This window comes from Pelmatolapia mariae, linkage group LG5, assembly GCF_036321145.2.
Source record: "Pelmatolapia mariae isolate MD_Pm_ZW linkage group LG5, Pm_UMD_F_2, whole genome shotgun sequence".
Lineage (NCBI taxonomy): Eukaryota > Metazoa > Chordata > Actinopteri > Cichliformes > Cichlidae > Pelmatolapia > Pelmatolapia mariae.
In genome coordinates, this window is record NC_086231.1 from 35,647,557 (window position 1) to 35,663,531 (window position 15,975).

A 15,975-nucleotide genomic window follows, 5' to 3' on the forward strand; every position below is an offset into this window, starting at 1 on the left:
CGGATTACGGATCAACCGTGATCCGTTGCACCACTAGTAATGAATATAAATAAATCTTGAATACATTGGATATCATGCATCTTCATCTCCAGTTGTGTAAAGACAGCACTAAAGAAATGTGAGCATCTTTCATTCTGGCACGTTTACTTTGCCTCAGGTCCATTTTGGCTCACATACCAATATGACTTTAAACAATACCCAGCACTACACACAGTTTCCAGACAAGGAAAAAAAAGCCTCTTATCTTGTGTCTAGATTGATGTGGGTTTATAATTAGGGTCTATTACGATCGAACTTAGATTAGAGGATTAAAGCCCGGGTTAGGTTAGGCCTAAAAAAAAATAATAATAATAATTCTTCCATAATTTGGACCTCATGAAGGTACAAGAACAAAGGTAAGTGTGAGATTGAGTGGTTCAGGTAAAGGCAGAGGTCTTATCTTCTCTTTGTGAGTACACTGACAAAGCTCTTCTCATCCATGTCACCCTATCGCACAGCCGGGCCTCGTTCTTTCAGGGCCTTCTACAAACGGCTGCTTCAGCACAGAATGACAGGATACTGAAAAAAATGAGAGCTGCAGAAAGTGTTGAGTGCTGAGTTAGGAGCAATGAATGGAGAGGAAGAGATGGACGAAACTGCAGAGTTATGGCATGAATTAAAGTATTTTCTAACTCAAAGTTCTTTTTCTTAAAACGATGGCATCACTTTTCCCACAAGTCAGACAGACAGTGCTGTGTTTATGGGTTAGCTCCATTATTACAACTTTGTTTTATCAGATTAGTAAAGAAAGCTGTAGAGAGAATATGGTGTGAATAGAGCCTGAGGCAGACAGAGACACAAACCGGGTTCTGTTTATACCATACTGCCTGCAGCCGTCACCATCGGGTCACACGTTTGGCAGCGAAACCATAAATGGTGCCACACAGTGTAGGTTGGTCTGCATTTACTTCATGTTCATGTATGTACATGAACATAAAGTAAATGCAGACCAATTTCTACTTCTGTATTTGTCACAAAGAAGCAGCTTTCATTCAGAATTAGTAATAAAAGAATACTCTGCATTGCAATTGGGAACTAAACGTGTAATGGAGCTGCAAAATTCATCTAAAAGCTGATCCAGATCTGACAGTGAATATGCACATTTTAGATCAACCAAATTACAGTTATGACAGGCTGCTATCTCACTTAAACAGTAAACTTCACTTGATTAATTTCAATATTCTTTAACCAATTGAGTTTTATTTGCATAGCACCAAATCACAACAACAGCCACCTCAAAGCACTTTATACTGTAAGAGCCAACACTAAACTACTATATCAAACCAACATGAGGCCTTTTCATTTTTATCTCAATGTTTGACATAAATCCCCTCGTACGCCACATACGTCTGTGATGTCAGTCAGCACAAGAGTTGTGTTGTAGTTTTCAGTTACTTCACTGCAACTCAGGAGGTAGACTGTGTTTGGGCAAACCACCGTGTCACGTGTACTCCTGCTTTGAGACTGACCTTGTGCAAACACACTAGCTTCATTCAAGAGGGAGCAACTGTAAGCACATACACGCACACGCCAAAGAGCAAGGGGTGGAAGCACACAGCACATTGTAATAAGTTAATAATCTACATAACTACAGAGCACTTCACTTGCTGCTTCAAAGGGCTTTCAACTATCAAATCTATTTTACATTCCATAGCACTGCGTGTATCTGGGTCTCCATTTACATATCTGAATAATGAACAAACTCGCCTGTCTAATTAAATCCAGAGGAGCTCCTCAGTCACCAAAAAAGGCTTTTCAGAGCCAGATAATGTGTACAGTAGAGCACAAACTGTCCAGTTTGGGGCTTCGAATTAATGTCCGCCATAACCATCGTTAAAATGCTGGTAGGTTAAACTAGGTTACAAAAATCGAGAAGTACATGCCTAGCCCAAGCGTCAGAAATATTGTGCCATGTGCCACAGAATGCGATGTCAAAATCACGGCGCAACAGAGTAAGCATAAAACATCACTGGGGAGGTAGACACTGTGGAAGAGAGACACACAGTAATAATAAATAATGATCAAATGTGTAGTGTTGCATAAATACATAGGAGGCTTTATGGGCAGCCCCCAGCAGATTGGGCCTATTACAGCATAACTAAAGGTCACCGGACTCATCGGCCTGTAAGCTTTATCAAAAAGGAAAGTTTTAAGCCTAATCTTAAGCACAGAGACTGTCTGTCTCCCAAATCCAAACAGCTGGTTTCACAGGAGGACCAGCTCTCAGGTTCTGGAAACTGAACGCTCTGCCTCCCACTCTACCTTTAAACATCCAAGGAATCAAAAGTAAGCCAGCGGTTCGAGAGTAAATAGCTCTATTGGTGGTGATATGGCCCCATGAGGTCTTTGAGATGAGATGGGGTCTGATTTTTCAAGACCTTGTATATGAGGAGAGGCATTTTAAACTAGATTCTGGATTTAACAGGGAGTCAATGAAGAGAAACTAATATGGGAGAGATCTGCTCTCTCTTTCCAGGACATATCCTGGTCAAAAATGACACCAACACTGTCTGCTGGGTAACGTTGTGTGACAGCTGGAGGAGGCAAAGACGGCATTCTTGGTATCAATACTGTTGCAAATGAGTATCTTATGTAATAGTAATTTTTATTATCAACTTCTGATTCAACCTTATATAAATAACCCTAGCTGTAACACTATGGGATCTCTTCAATTAATTTGCATCAGTCTGTGGTGAAACGTATGGTACCACGCAGTAGGGGCTCATGTATCAGATTCCATGTCTGTCTTTTATCCCTGCTCTCAGGGTTTGCAACACCAGCATATAGTCCTTAATCTTGGTGCATCTGTTGGCCCACAAAGCTCCATTAAACAGCCGGACCACTCTGATAAGGTTATTGACTTAATGCTCAGTGACATAATTAAATTGAGTATTTAATCTGGCCACTGGAGTGGAGGAGCCCCCGACCCCCGCCAGACAAGAAGAGTGTTCATATCTTGCTGCCATTACAAATAATTTCTACTCTGATCGCTATTGAGGTGACCAGACTGGCTGAGAGTTGTCCTTTCCTGTCATCTGCAATAAAAACTAGAGCTGTGCCATATCATACCTACATGCCTGAGAGCCCTGTGTCAGCCTCTAATGACAATTCAGTACCTAAAAGAGAGCCTCCAACAAAGCACTGTAGTCTGCAAACTATGTGAGAAAACTGTTCCCGCTGAAGGTGGAAGCCATAAATGTGTTTCACCACTTCAGGCAAAAATACACCATCAAATACAACCAGGCTACGAAGGACAAGATACTAGCAGGTGGTGATGTGTGACCACAATGAATGACTCAAATGAGGATCACTGGAATAATCGCTAGTTCCACTCCACACGACAGGAAGAGCAAACGGTAGATGGAAATTACTGATACATAAGTGGAAAACCAAAACTTTAAGCAGATTATTAAAAGCTTCGCCTACAATCCCAGTCAAAAATATTTTACAAGGTTACTTTAGCCACTGTTAAAGTGTTAAGCAGTTATTTTACACTTAAAATGTCCAGGGAAAAAACTGGCTAGGCTACTTTTGTGCTTACAGTTGACTTCAGCGGGAAATCTATGTTGTCCCTTAGACCGTAGCTGGAAACCCCTCTTAACCCTCCACTCAACCTGACGTGCACTTCCCAAGAAAATTAACTATACGTCGGGTCAACGCAACCTGCAATGTCCGCAAGCCTGGTGATTTTTCCTTTATTTATTATTTTTTCAAACGGTGCAGACAATTTACATTACAATGCATCTACTATGCTGACCAGGCGTCAGACTTCAAGCGGATGTCAAAAAAGTGTAACAGGAAGGACGACTCGGCCAACAGGTTTCCAGCACAGAGTATAATCTAGGCTTAACCTTCAAGCTGTGACAAGGCTGGCAATACAGAGGTGACAAAGGAGGCCGAGTATAAACTTCCTCCTCTTTTTCTACATTTTTCACAACCAAATGTAAGACTTCAAAGAGAAAACGATCTGAAAATATCTTCCTTTATCCCATCTTTAAACTAAAATTACACCTTCCCCCTGCCTTCCTTCAACCTACAAACATTTGTTGATTTCAGGCAACAATAACCACTTGGTACCTTTTAGAGAAAATGTCACACTTTCTGTACAGTATTCACAGATGCTTCATCAACGCCTAAACTGATGAGCTGCTGCTGTGAACAGCCATTCACAGTTCATCAAACCTTCATCCGGCCTTGAATTCTCCTCACCTGTTCATTACAAGAATGACAGCAGACACTAACCGATACAAAGCTGTTCCTTTATCTCGTAAGGCAGTGTTTGCCTTCACTTCAGTTCATGACACCACCTGACAATGGTTTGCTGTGAGGATATTGGCTTTGACACCACATGCTCCTCCATTTGCCAGACACAAAACGAGAGCATTCAACACCCAGCCCCCATCACCTTTTGACCTCTGGCACCTTGCCTGTGAGAGAGTTTGTGAGGTGAGTGTTGTTTATTAGAGAGGCACTTAACAACCTCTGTTGAATGCTGACATCTTTTAAGGTGCTTACCAATTATTACTTAAGTCAGTCCTGTTATGCATGAGACCTGTTCAGTTATACCGAGAAATCAAGTTACATTTCTCTACCTACAGCTTTTTAAGAGCACACTTACTACTATATTGCTAGAATGAAACATCTGAAGAAAATGGCAACCAAGCACTGATATTTTCATGAAAAATTTTCTTCTGCGCATATTCTAAACTAAAATTACTGCAACAATAAATAGCTGTTCATTTATCTTGCACCTTTTTAAAACTCCAATTTTCTTCCATTTTTGGCCGCTGGAGGTCAAGCATTTATACCCTATAAGGACCCCATAATGAGGACATTTACAAGCTCATTTCACAAGACCAGAAAGCTCCGTTTCCTGCTGACTGACTATATCCATGTACAAGCAAGAAAACATGTCAGCTACCTGTTTTGCTGGTCAACAGTATTTCACTCAGGGACAATGAAAATACGTGCCCCACTTAAGTCAGCCAGACCCTACTTTAGCTGTTCTAATACCAACACATGGTGAAAGAACTATACAAAGACTGCAAGAAGCGACGAGTTTTATCAGATGGAAAAAAAAAAAAAAAAAAAAAAAAAGAGTTTATTGCAATTTATTACATGTCCAGCAACCGCAGCCAAGTACAATCTCACACTTAGCCTTTGTCAGGGGTAAGAATTAAGAAGTTAAAAATAAATTCATAAATATAAATACAAAACTTTGTTGACTACACCAGAATCTGAACTAAAGTCCATGTTTGGTTGTTGTTTTACTGTACCGCCCTGCATCGCTGCAGCCTCTGGCTTTCACAATTTAGCTGCTTGAAAACCTGAAGAAAGACTGCCAGTCACTTTTTATTTCAAGATGCTAACAGCAACAAGCAGCTAATGATAGTTTTCCCAGCCTTGGCAACACTCTGAAATACATGAGCAATTATTGCCATTATCATTAGAAGGATCATAATAAACCTTCAGCTCTGTGATGAGGCAATAAAAGACACTACACAAGAAAGGCCGAGCATGATCCATGTGACAAAGGTCACACACTCACCGTCCCTCTTTTGGAGAGCCCCCGTGACACCTGTACCAGAGTGTATATTAATATCATAATGACATTTTAGACAAGCAGCTATGTTAACAAACTAACACAGATCCAGATCTGACCTTTGCCATTAAAGAATATCATTAATAGATGAGCACAAGATCTCTCTCTTCTGGTTTTCTGATTAAAAGCCTCTCCAGGCAACACTTTCGCGTTGAGAACATTGCATTAAACTGTTTTCTTATGATGGGATTAAATATTTTTATGCCAGTTTAGGCTCAAAACTGACTCTGACATTTTATTTTGAAAAACTAGATTTGTTTCGTCAATGAAAAAGAAATTCTGTTTGTTATGAACGGACCGAACACTCAACAGATAAAAAAAAAAACTAAAAAGGGGGTGACTTTTTTTAAAAATTATATTTGCACTCAAGTAATAAAAAAAGACCCATAATGTCCCATAAAAAGCAAGGAGTGGAGCAGCGGTTCCTAGAGGACGTGTACGGAGTGAGTTAACGTCACTAAATTACACTTCAACGCTAGCTAACCCAACTCTCATCAACCTGCTCCAACTGTTCCACCACTAATAGCTAAAAGTCTGTAAGTAACCAATAAGGACCACGTGTGTGTGGATTTGTGTAAAATCCACATAAATATTGGTAATGAAAGGTTTTCACCCATTTCCCCGATATTACTGATCACAAGGCAGATGTTTGAACACTTAGAGGAAAACAAGTGGAAAAAAATCCCATGCAGTTTGATTTCAATGGGACAGATTTTCAGAGACTCACAGCACAGCCCTCACCCACACTCACCTTGCTCTGTGTACAACTCTTCGGTCACTCAGCTCTGGTTTACTCCTCCTTACAGCGAAGTTTTAGTAAAGTATCCAATTTTTCCGCAGCCGGTGCTTGTGCAGACAAATTAGCGGGCAAGAAAGCGTTCCTCCTCGATATTCCTGCCGCTTAGTCCATGCTTGGAAATTTCCTGTCAGGCATCCAACTTTCACAACTTTACACACCTAATTTACTGATGAAAAACAACGTGGTTACTCCATGTAGCAAAAAAAGTTTCTCCTGTTTCTCTGCTTGGTTTCATTCAGCAGCTCTCTGCCTCCACATGCGCCCTGTAAGCAACAGTGAGAACACTCCGGTACTTCGCTCAGCGCCCAGCTCTCCACAGGCGTAAAAAGGGGGCTGGCGAAGGGAGGATACATGACGCTCCCTTCAAGTACTCCTCGTATTTTACATAACCACCTGCGAACGTAAGGTAATCTGTGTTAAATAGCAGTGACCAGCTTTAGTCGCACAGTGAGAATGTGAAATTCACAGAGAAACCCCCGGATCCCCCCACTGACATGACCGCTGCAGACAAAATAGAACTGGGCTGAAAGGTCTGTTGCTTTATTACGCATTCAGATTGTGTATCATGTTTTTAAAAAGTAACTATGTAATAAAGTAACTAATTACTTTTGAAAATAAGTCATCAGTAAAGTCGTTACTTTCTTGGAGAAATAATGAGTAATTAGTAACTAATTACTATTTTCAAGTAACTTGACCAACACTGGTGAGATGTGCTTCTTAAAAGATTTGAAGTGGTTTTGTCTTTTGTTGTTCACCAGACCACAACCTGCGAATTTAAATAAATATTGTAAAACAGAAACCGGGTTTTAACTTTCACTCCATTTTCATAATTGTAGTACAAAAACCAGTGACTGTTAGGATGGAAAGTTTACTGAACCCAATAACAATAATGTAAAGGCTATACTTCCACCAGTTCCTGAATGCAGCATCAGTTGCTAGAGAGCCGGCTGATGCATGGCAGACCCCTTCTGGCCAACAGGAAACATGCATGGACTACATCTGCCAGTATGACCCATAGACTTTATTACGTCAAATAGTCCTGCTTTAAGAAAAACTGACGTCCATTTTTCCAGCCCCAGGAATCTATCTGAGATCAAATATATTCAGAGAGACTCAAAGGGCCAAATATGTGATAAAAACACAATCATCAGAATAATTCTTTCAATATTGCAAATGTATGTTGCTGAGAATTCATAAAGTCAGCATACAGAAATATTAATAGATAATCTTTTGCTGGCTGGTTTGAAAAAAACAAAACAAAACAAGCAGCAGTCGTTTACTATAGCGAACCATGAATCAAGCATTCACAACACATTAAGTCAGCGTGACTAGAACTGTTTGTTGTGTGGGATGACTGTGGTGTTATTCAGGGTGCAGTTCTTATCCACTGTTCAGTTTAGAGATGCCATGTCACACTGCGGATCAACAGAGACCACACAGAGATCACAAAACCCGCTCCACACACTTTTTATCCTCAAGGAGAGTCTCTCTTTGAATCTTTGTCTTCTCTTGTGAAAAGAAGCCTTTTATCTTACCCTCTTTTAATTCTCCTGTAATGAGGGTTGAAACTAGATAAACTTCAAAGATCACACTCAGCCCCACCCACCACGGCACTTGTTAAATCCCCCCGAGCTCTAATACAAGACAGTAGAGTCTCACTATGTACACTCATATTATAATAATCATGTATATTTATCAGGGACATTTGCATCCAGAGCATGGATCTCTATTTGTGTCACGAAAGAGTTGTGCGAGATGCACACACTACAGCACAGATGAAATTAGTGCAAAAAAAATAAGATCATAGTTTTTAGACATTGCTATTTAAGATAGCTGAATTATTTCTTTTTGATTATGCAAAGATCCTCAAAACCTCACTGAAACATCAAAGAAAGTATATTTACATATAGTCTACACAAGAATATCTCTCGAGAAGACAGAAGCCACATTTTATTAATATAGGTTTGGGTTCCTGTTTTCTTTTCATGCCACTTCATAGTCTTAGCTTCTTAGCTTTATATCATGCACATTAAAAAATATTAAACATTACTGTAATTTATCACCCTTCTCTGGCTGCTTGCATGTACAGCACAACCAATGACTGATCAAGCACCTCTCCTTCAGGTGAGTGGTCCAGAGACATCCAGTGCCCTTGGGTCCAAGCCATTCTCAGGTTTGTTCCCCTGTTTTAAAAAGCCTTCTTTATCCTTGTAAGGAAGAGTACTCCCTTACTTGTATTATAACTTGTACAGCACTTTAGGAGCACTTTATGTAACATCACACTTTAAGCATAGATTTGCACATCAATAACATTTGCACACAAGAGGTTTAATTATTTATTGAATATTTATTGAGTATTTTAACAATTCGCAGGTAGCCTTTGTTCCAGGTCCTGCACAGCTGCTCCTCATCAAGAAATGTGGTGGTTGTCTGTGAGAAGGAAAGAATTGTCACTGGGAGCAAGTAAGGTTTACCATTTAGGAGAACTTAGGCAAATGTGTCACATGTCTTTTCTGTGTCCTCTCCAGGGCGTTTGGGCAAATGTTAAGGTGTAAGGGTAAAGTGTAGAATATTTAATCTAAAATATTTAATCGTTGGCGTGATAACAAAGATGGTGGGCAGGGACGGTTTGGCTGGCTGCTTCTGAGGTTGCTTTGTTACTTCCAACTTCCTCATCTCCTCCTGAAGACGGTGTAGTTCCCCACGCAGCCGAGATATGGTGCAGTCTTTAGGGAAGTCGTGTTCTGTACAATCACAGCGCTGGCCGAGCTGCATCAGTGCATAGATGAGGCCCAGGAGCGAGACCATGAAGTAGAGCAAAAATACAGTCTTCAGCTTTAGCTTCATCCTTGTTGCCATGGTGCCCTGACTAGCGGAGGCGACAATCGGCGGAGCTGAGCGATGGAAGCTCAGAGCTTCATGTCATTTTGGACAGATGTGAACAAAGGCACCTCACAGCATCCATTCATTCGGTTCCTCTCCGGGAATCGCTACCTTATCGTGGTGGAGGGGTTTGTGTGTCCCAGGGATCCCAGGGGCTATGTTGTCTGGGGGCTTTTGCCCCCTGGTAGGGTCTCCCATGGCAAATTGGTCCTGGGTGAGGGACCAGACAAAGAGCGATTCAGAAGACCCTTATGAGAAAAACATCGAGGGAACAGTTTACCCTGCCCGGGATAGGGTTACCGGGGCCCCGCCCTGGAGCCAGGCCCGGGGGAGGGTGCCCGAGGGCGAGCATCTGGTGGCCGGGCCTTAGTCCATGGGGCCCGGCCGGGCACAGCCTGAAAAGGGGACATGGGCCCATCCTCCTGCAGGCCCACCACCCGCAGGAGGCGCCATAGGGGTCGGGTGCATTGTGTGCCAGGCGGCGGCCAGGAGCGGAGGCCCTGGCGGACTGATCCCCGGCTGCCAAGACTGGCAATTGGGACATGGAATGTCACCTCTCTGGTGGGGAAGGAGCCTGAGTTAGTGCGTGAGGTTGAGAGGTACTGGCTAGATATAGTCGGGCTCACCTCTACGCATGGCTTGGGCTCTGGAACCAGTCTCCTGGAGAGGGGCTGGACTCTGTCTCAGTCTGGAGTTGCCCCTGGTGAGAGGCGGCGGGCTGGGGTGGGTATTCTAATATCCCCTCGGCTTGCTGCCGGTATGTTGGGGTTCTTCCCGGTGGATGAGAGGGTTTGTTCCCTGCGCCTTAGGGTCGGGGAACGGGTCCTGACTGTCATCTGCACTTATGCGCCGAGTGGCAGTTCAGAGTACCCAGCCTTCTTAGAGTCCCTGGGTGGGGTGCTGGAAAGTGCTCCACCTGGAGACTCTGTTGTCCTGCTGGGAGACTTCAATGCTCACGTGGGTAACGACAGCGAGACCGGAACGTCTAGCAGAGGCCCCAGTCCGCGAGATCTTCAACGCACACCTCCGGCAGAGCTTCAACAGCATTCCGAGGGAGACTGGGGACATTGAGTCCGAATGGACCATGTTCAGCATCTCCATTGCCGAAGCTGCTGCATTGAGCTGTGGCTGCAAGGTGGTTGGTGCCTGCCGTGGTGGTAATTCCCGAACCAAATGGTGGACACCAGAGGTGAAGGGAGCCACCAGGCTGAAGAAGGAGTCCTATCGGGCTTGGTTAGCCTGTGGGACTCCGGAGGCAGCTGACAGGTATCGACAGGCCAAGCGGAATGCGGCTCGGGCAGTGGCTGAAGCAAAAACCCCGGTGTGGGAGGAGGTCGGAGAGGCCATGGAAAAAGACTTTCGGACTGCCTCGAAGAGATTCTGGCAAACCATCAGGCGTCTCAGGAGGGGAAAGCGGTGCTCTACCTGCACTGTGTATAGTGCTGGCGGAGCGCTGCTGACTTCGACTGAGAAAATTGTCGGGCGGTGGAAGGAATACTTCGAGGACCTCCTTAATCCCACTGACACGTCTTCCGAGGAGGAAGCAGAGTCTGGGGATGAGGGGAACGACCCGCCAATTTCCGGAGGCGAGGTCACTGAGGCAGTTAAACAACTCCTTGGTGGCAGAGCCCCTGGTGTTGATGAGGTCCGCCCTGAGTTCCTGAAGGCTCTGGACGTTGTAGGGCTGTCCTGGTTGACACGCCTCTACAATGTTGCGTGGAGATCAGGGGCAGTACCCCTGGACTGGCAGACCGGGGTGGTGGTCCCCATCTTTAAGAAGGGGGACCGGAGGGTGTGTTCCAACTACAGGGGGATCACACTCCTCAGCCTCCCTGGGAAAGTCTATGCCAGGGTCCTGGAAAGGAGAGTTTGTCCGCTAGTCGAACCTCGGATACAGGAGGAACAATGCGGTTTTCGTCCTGGTCGCGGAACACTGGACCAGCTCTTTATCCTCTCAAGGATACTTGAGGGTGCATGGGAGTTTGCCCAACCAGTCTACATGTGTTTTGTGGACTTGGAGAAGGCATTCGACAGTGTCCCTCGGGGTGTCCTGTGGGAGGTGTTGCGGGAGTATCAGGTGTCTGGCCCATTGTTACGGGCCATTCGATCCCTATACAACCGTTGCAAGAGCTTGGTTCGCATTGCCGGCAATAAGTCGGACTCGTTCCTGGTGGGTGATGGGCTCTGCCAGGGCTGCCCTTTGTCACCGATTCTGTTCATAATTTTTATGGACAGGATTTCTAGGCACAGCCAAGTGGCGGAGGGCTTTCACTTCGGTGGCCTCAGAATCTCATCTCTGCTTTTCGCAGATGATGTGGTTCTGTTGGCTTCATCGGGTGATGGCCTCCAGCTCTCACTGGAGTGGTTCGCAGCCGAGTGTGAAGCAGCAGGAATGAGGATCAGCACCTCCAAATCTGAGGCCATGGTCCTCAGCTGGAAAAGGGTGGAGTGCCCTCTCCGGGTCGGGGATGAGTCCCTGCCCCAAGTGGAGTAGTTCAAGTATCTCGGGGTCTTGTTCGCGAGTGATGGGAGAAGGGAGCCGGAGATCGACAGACGGATTGGTGCTGCGGCTGCAGTGATGCGGACACTGCACCGGTCCGTCGTGGTGAAGAGGGAGCTGAGTGTAAAAGCGAAGCTCTCAATTTACCGGTCGATCTACGTCCCTACCCTCACTTATGGCCACGAGCTGTGGGTAGTGACCGAAAGAACGAGATCGCGGATACAAGTGGCGGAAATGAGCTTCCTCCGAAGGGTGGCTGGCCTCTCCCTTAGAGATAGGGTGAGAAGTTCAGCCATCTGGGAGGGGCTCAGAGTAGAGCCGCTGCTCCTCCACATCGAAAGGAGCCAGCTGAGGTGGTTCGGGCATCTGACAAGGATGCCTCCTGGGCGCCTCCTGGGTGAGGTGTTCCGGGCATGTCCCACCGGGAGGAGGCCCCGGGGCAGACCCAGGACACGCTGGAGAGATTATATCTCTCGGCTGGCCTGGGAACGCCTTGGTGTCCCCCCAGATAAGCTGGAGGAGGTGGCTGGGGAGAGGGAGGTCTGGGCTTCTCTGCTTAGGCTGCTGCCCCCGTGATGCAGCCTAGCGGATGAAGATGGATGGATGGATGGGATATTTAATCGTTTGAAAATGGTCAAATGTGTGTATATATTTATTTAATAAAATGCCGTATTGTAGAATGTTGGTGGAAAGTTGGAATTTGGAGTTTGTGCTGTGAGAAGGCTTGACATGCCAGTAACTGTCATAGCCTCAGAGCTATATGGGCTAAATGCTTCCACTAGGGTGACCAACCGTCCTCTTCTTTTGCACTTGTTGACTTGTAAAAGCCTATATGACACTTTTTATTTCACCATTTTTTAACAGCACAGAGAAGGCATCGTTTAAATATGTTAAAGTTTTCTTTAAGCAAACAGTATTATTAAAGTTCTTCATGACTGGGCCAAGTGTCCTCTTTTTTGGAAATCAAAATATGGTCACCCTAGCTTCCACCATACTGTACCATTCAACAGAGCAACTTCAGTGACTACTGACAGCCTTTCCAAACTAACTTTCATGAGTCCTTCCTCCAAACTTTCAACATGTCTATTAGACTCTATTCTAACTAAACTGACCATGGATAGACTCGTCTAATTCATTGTTCAATTTTAAATATGATTAATTTATCTCTATTAGCAGGACATGTACTCCATGTTTCAAAGCTGGCTGCTCCTAGTTAAAAAGCCTTTACTTGAACCAGCTGAGCTTCAGTCAGAAATGGCACCAGTGAAGGCTACAAATGACTTTTGTGGGGTGATTAAGCTCTTCAGGCTGTGATGCTCTGTTCTCCATACAACCAAAGACATGTTTTCTACCACAAGGTCTTCTTTGTATTATGCTTTTTACTCTTGCACAGCTTTTAATTCCACTTTTCAGTTTTTATGCATGCGTTATTGTTTTTATTCTTCTAGTTTCTGTATTGAATTTCATTCAGACTTAAACTTTTATTCTGTTTCATATTTCAATATTCTTTCTTTTATTTCATTTCATGTAGTGCTGCTTTTAATTCCACTATGATATGGTGTCTATTGGCTGATAGTTATGGGTCTGGTAATGCCTTGGCTTTTGTGTGTAAAGCAGTATTCCTATATTTCTGGTATTAAGTAAAGGATCTGAGTACTCCCTGATGATGGCGGAAGAAAATGCTGTGGACACATTGCTCCAAAGTAGGCGTTCTGATTAGTTGAGATCTCGTGTTATTAAGGCTATAGGATGAGATTTACACTATTTTCACACTGAAAATAATCAGTGAAACTAATGATTTATTATCTTTCTCACCAATTTATTCAACTGTTTCCTTAAATTCAACTCACAGAACACTTTGGTAAAAAGAAGAAGTCCTGGAAACTGTTTGACTAAAGTGGGATGGATTCTGCCAGTGCCTCAGCAACAGAGAAATGAAGTAAAAGAAAAGGGCTGAGACAAGTTGGAACGTGTCCTAATATACTCCTGCAGACCACGAAGTGTTTAGTTTAAATACACCATAAAACGGTGTGTTATTGTTGGACTGCTGTTACCTTTTAAGATAACACCTTGGTCTGCGTAGATATTTGTGTAGACTGTGTGAAGGTTTCCGAGCACAAACCTGTATTCATAACAGGATGACAGAGAAATGAGATGGAAAAGTGGGAAAGCAGAGTGTGAATGAGCACGCCTGTCGGTCAAGAGCAACACACTGCATTCACATCCGTGTGAAAAACACTGAGCCATTCATCTCCAAGTTTTACTCTCTCTGTGTCTTTCACACACACACACACACACACACACACACACACACACACACACACACACACACACACACACACACACACACACACACACACACAGTTCCAGGCTCTGCTCTGAAAGCCACTTGTCCTTAGAGAGGAAAGAGGAACTCAGTGGCTGCCTATGATGGGGGATGGAGGACTGATTGGGAGACTGGCTGGTAGGCAGTGCATGACTGGGGGAGGTGTGGGTAGGCGTGGAGCAGAGAACAACCTTCCCCCATCCCCAGTATGTTCATTACTACATACCCAAATATGTGACTCGCTGTCCAGTCTCATCTCTATTGTGACTGATGGGAATAAAAATTCAGAATATAAGCAGCTGAGAGAGAGAAAGAGAGAGTGAACTCCTACAGGCTTGACTCTTTTACATGAAAGAACATGCACTGTTTCCATCCTTACTTCTGCAATGGGTAAAACATCACCTTTACTTTCTGCCTAAGGATAATTCCTCTTGTGCACCTGCCTACAAGAAAATGAAGATGTACACAACCCTTTACAGTAAACAACTGAACTTTACCACAATTCTACCAAATTCGACTCGATTTAAGAAAGAAGAAGATGATATTATCAACGATTTTCTGGAAATGTAAACCATGAACACTTATCCAACTGCAATTTTGCTAGTAAAAAAGTATTCAAATTCAATGAAGCACTGGATGAAAAAAGAAAAAGTATAACCCTTTTGGATGGTGTGATCACAGACTATGTGTAAATGATGCACATAGTCAACATATCATGCTGCTGAATGTGAAGTCCTGCTTTAAAGTTACAACTTTAATGTTACAGTGTTGTACATTGTACACTGTCACAGTACATTAAAGCTAATGCTAGCATACATTCATATGTCCTCATCAGACATGACTGACTGTAGTTTCACTCACCAAGAGTCAGAGGTGCAGCTCAGTAATTATAATCACTGAAGTGATGCTTAGCATTGAGCTTGGCTATAGCCATTGCTGTTGGCATTAACTGTCAGTTATGAGACCAAACCCTTACTATTCCAGAGTTGAGGAAGGACGCAAAACTATTTTTGTACCAGACTGTAAACTTGTTTTTTTCTTAAGTAAAGTTAGAAATGTTAAAATAATAACTCAAGATTAGATTTTGTGATGGTCCTAGGCTTTGAGATTTATATCTGAAGTTTTGTTATTCGATGTTGTATTTGGTTCCTGTTGTTGCTTCTCGGTGCTGTCCTAAAACTCTAACTCATTCCCCACGTGTCAGGTATCAGGTCCATAAGGTGGACTCGTTGGTAATAATGCAGCTGTATCTGGATAAATCCTGTGCTGTACTTGAGTCTCGGTCCTCATGACGTCACACAGACTGCAAAGTGATTTCCATCAGAAAACTTGTCACTTATATCAAAAACATTTTCCTTCACCTTCACCTGATCTTGCTGATCTGAATTGTCTTGCTATTTTCAGAAAGAAACACATGCACTTACTTTTTCTTATTGTAGTTAGTAGGCCTACACCACCCTCTCCCTCATGTACTCTCTTTGGGTCTGCTTTTTGAGATACTAATTTGCTGGGTATGAAGTGACCGGCTGGATCTTTGCTTATAGATTATATCGTACTGTGAGTAAATCCCCCTGCCACTGGCATCACAATCATTTGTAGTAATTAAACCATATCTACCCCTCAGCCCATAAAACTAAATGCATCTTTTTATTTTTCATATTTACCAGCTGGATATGATCCAGTGTGAATGAGTTTCCATCCATCACTTATAACAGCTGACCTAAAGTAAATACTGATATTGTAATGATAATCCTAAAGGATTCAATATAACAAACTACATTGTTAAATCAAACTGAATCAAACTTTAAACATACTTTAATCAATGA

At 43.5% G+C, this 15,975-nt stretch overlaps 1 protein-coding gene across 4 annotated transcripts in view; it reads right to left on the minus strand.

Moving 5' to 3' along the window:
* plxnb1b (plexin b1b) overlaps positions 1–6,706 on the minus strand; it is a 100,334-nt gene extending 93,628 nt beyond the window's left edge. For all 4 annotated transcript variants that reach the window (XM_063474886.1, XM_063474888.1, XM_063474887.1 and 1 more), the window contains exon 1: positions 6,393–6,706. The gene's annotated coding sequence lies outside the window, so the exon portion shown is untranslated. The remainder of the gene's footprint in view (positions 1–6,392) is intronic.
* Between the last annotated feature and the right edge of the window lie 9,269 nt (positions 6,707–15,975).